At 44.3% G+C, this 3671-nt stretch overlaps 1 pseudogene; it reads right to left on the bottom strand.

Annotated features, from left to right (window-relative positions):
- Positions 1 to 744: 744 nt before the first annotated feature.
- LOC148190587 (uncharacterized) lies at positions 745 to 2135 on the bottom strand (annotated as a pseudogene).
- Positions 2136 to 3671: the final 1536 nt, after the last annotated feature.

Raw genomic sequence — 3671 nt, 5'->3', positions numbered from 1 at the left:
GGCATCACTACATACTCGTAGTGTCCGTAACGAGATCTGAAAGCAGTCTTCTGGATGTCTTCCTCCTTAACTCTAATTTGGTGATATCCAGATCGCAAATCAATCTTAGAGAACACTGTAGCCCCATGCAGTTGATCCAACAAATCATCTATCCTTGGCAATGGGTACTTATTCTTGATGGTGAGCTTGTTTAATTGCCTGTAGTCAATGCAAAGTCTGGAGCTGCCATCTTTCTTCTTCACTAAGAGAACAGGCGCTCCCCATGGTGATACGCTCGGCCTGATGAACTGCTTGTCCATCAACTCCTCAATCTGCTTCTTGAGCTCAGCTAACTCCGTAGGTGACATACGGTAAGGTTGAACTGAGATGGGTGCCGCCGTTGTCACCAAATCAATCGTGAACTCCACCTCGCGAGCAGGAGGTAGTTCAGGTATTTCTTCCGGAAATACGTCCGGAAACTCATCCACAACCGATCGTCCATTATTGTTGCTAGTGGACGATCGTTCTTGCATCGAACTTCCAAACTCCTAATCTTCATGTGTCATAATTAAGAAACAACTGGCACCTTCCATGATGTCTTCCTTCAACTGACCGAGCGTCACAGAAAATTCTTCTTCATCTTCTTCGGGAAAGACCAATCTCTTAGCGCCACAGTCTAAGAGAATGCGATTGGTAGTCAGCCAATCCATTCCTAAAATCACCTCCAAACCTTGAAGAGGTAAGCAGATGAGATTGACTTTAAACTTACGCCCTTCCACTTCTATGGGACAATCTGACGCACATAGTGGACGTCCTAACCTCGCCAGCCGCTGGGGTTGACACCACCAGGTCGAACTGCATCTCTCTCACTTCTAAGTCCAGTTTTTCAACACACGCCTTCGAGATGAAGGAGTGGGTCGCCCCCGAATCATACAAAACATAGCAATGTTTACCAAACAACAAGCAATCACCGAATATGAGATTACCTGAGCTTGCTGCCTCCGCACCAGTCAGAGCATATACACGCCCAACAGCTTGGGCTCGTCCACCTCCTCTTGGTTGATTTCTCCCAGTGTTCGGGGGTCTCATCACAGCGCGTCCACCCATGTTGCACTCATTCTCCAAGTGCCCATTTCTTCTACAACGAACGCAGAATTTTCCTCCCATCAGCTGAGGACAGGACGAACGATAATGTGGTCCTCCACACTAGAAACAAGTCACGTTTCCTTGTTGCCCAACTGTCCGGCAGTGACTAGCGCTTGAGATCCACTTGTATTTGGTGGTTGATTTGGACGAGTGTAGGGGGTCCTTCTCAGATTAGCATTGTTTCTAGATACGATCGGTCCCCTACCCACCTGTTGTTGCTTCTTATGTTGTTCTGCTTCTGCCATATTCTTCTCCAATACTTTGGCCCTCCCAACCATTGTCGGAAATGAGCGAATACACAGGCTGGAAATTAACACCTTCAAATCACTCCTCAGCCCATTTTCAAACTTTCTGCATTGCCACTCCTTACTGGTAGCCATAGTGTTGAAACGAACCAAGTGCTTGAACTTGTTCGTATATTCAGAAACGGACGTTCCACCTTGAACCAGTTGCAGAAACTCCACCTCCTTGGCAAAACGAACGCTGTCTGGAAAGTATTCCTCATAAAACTTGCTTCTGAATACTTCCCATGTGATGGGGCTTTGGGCGTCCGTCAAGATGGCTCTCATGCTCGCCCACCAGTGGCTCGCTTCTCCGGTTAGTAGGTATTCAGTGAACGCCAACCTGTTCTCATCCGGACATCTCTTGGCGTTGTAAATCCTCTCCATGTCCCGCAGCCACTAATCTGCCTCATCAGGGAGGCACTTCCCACTGAACTTGGCTGGGTGGTGTTGAAGGAAGCTCTCCAAGCTCCATTCAGCCTGATGAGTAGCGTTGGAAGAGGACGCTCCTGGTGTGCCTCTGGTAGCAGCAATGATCTCCATTAACTGCCTTTGAGTAGCTTCAAAGTTGGCGCGTGCGGCCTCCAAACTCTGTAGAGCAGCTGCATTCTGCTCCATTAGGGTAGTGTTTTGTTGTTGTAGTCTATCAATTACTGATTCAAACAACCTAGTGTTGTTGGGCGCATCAGCTTCATTGGGCTGTGGTGGAGGAGGGAGTCTAGGTGCCATTTGTTCTCTGGGAACAGAGAAAAACGAGCGTTAGTCATGTTCAAAGAGTTGAAAAATTAACTCATTAAACACACATTAAGCACACAGCAAAAACATAGTGCACTCATAACCTACAGTGTCCTTAAAAGAACAAAACTGCTCTGATACCACTAATGTAACATCCCAAAATACAGTAATAACCATAAATTTGAATTAATTACATTTCATAATCAAAACAGTGCAGTCTTTACAATAAAAACAGCGCTCATAAGAACGAATGTGCGTTAAGTACAGAATTAACTATATTAACACAGATAAAGCGAGAGTTCTAGACGAACGGTTTTACAAAACCAATAACCGAACGTCCAAAAATAAAAATAACTAACTATCAACTAAACAGCCGGACGCTCTATGGCTCGGCCTTGACCTCCACGTCTACCAAATTCTCCTCAGCGATAACGTCTTCCAGCAATGCCTCGCATTCTGCTCACATCCACACGGATGATCATCGCAATGACAGGACGGACGTACAAAGACGAGAGACAACACAAGGAAAAACGAAGGGTAAGCTTATGTAATTTAATTCATACATCAACAGATAAAATAAACATTCCAAACAACACACAAGCATATAGTTCAACACATATAATCATAAGAAATCTATCACTAGACGGACCGTCCGGACTGTATGAATCTGTGTAGCTACAGGCGTTCTTGCACCCAGGTGATGTAGTAACTGGAATAATCACATCAGCTGCCACCCGAGGTTAGCCCTATCCAAAGTACCCCTAAGGACTAGGACCTCCTGTCGTTCCCACACATGACATACCCCCCTCTACGTGAGGACGAGCACTCACGGAACATCAGGATGAACCAGCCAGCATTACCATGCCCACAGTCATACTTTACAAAATTCCATATTCAATACATGAGTCGTTCCTCCCCGGAACGCTCGTTCAAATTCCATCATCGTATATTCTTTCCATATAATGTTCACCCTTTATAATTCTTTATTTTATTACTATTTTTATCATTAGTTACAAGGACATGAAATAACGAACGTTCCGCCCTCTGAAGAACGAGGACGAACGATAACAGTGAGATCAACAATTCTCTCGTTCGGCACAAAAGAAGACTAAGAGAATATCTTTTAAATTTAAGAAGTGAACTGAGTAACTAGAGAAATCTGTGACGAACGGTAATTACCACATGAGTTAGTTAAATGAACTAACTCTCTTGAGTTAAACCAATTCATAAGAAATAAGTCGAGTAAGAAGGTCTTAGACCATATCCAATGCAGAGAGAAAATAATGGACTAAGGACTATATTTCAATTAATTAACCCATGGAAACCCAATGCCAGTAAATGACCGAACATGGAAAAATATATTATTACAGTTGAACGAACGCTATTTTTATCAAGGTTTACTATACAATAATACGAGCGCTTGGTATAAGACCCAGCACTACTTGGGACGAACGCTAGGTGTAAGACCGAGCGCTACCTATTTCGAACGCTAAGTATAAGACCGAGCGTTCTTATTACGAACGCTAGGTA

This window comes from Vigna umbellata, unplaced genomic scaffold (genome assembly GCF_029865625.1).
Source record: "Vigna umbellata cultivar VRB3 unplaced genomic scaffold, Vumbellata_1.0 scaffold_727, whole genome shotgun sequence".
In the NCBI taxonomy this organism is placed as follows: domain Eukaryota; kingdom Viridiplantae; phylum Streptophyta; class Magnoliopsida; order Fabales; family Fabaceae; genus Vigna; species Vigna umbellata.
Note: the sequence above shows the minus strand (reverse complement) of the source record. Positions and strands in the feature narration are given on the sequence as shown.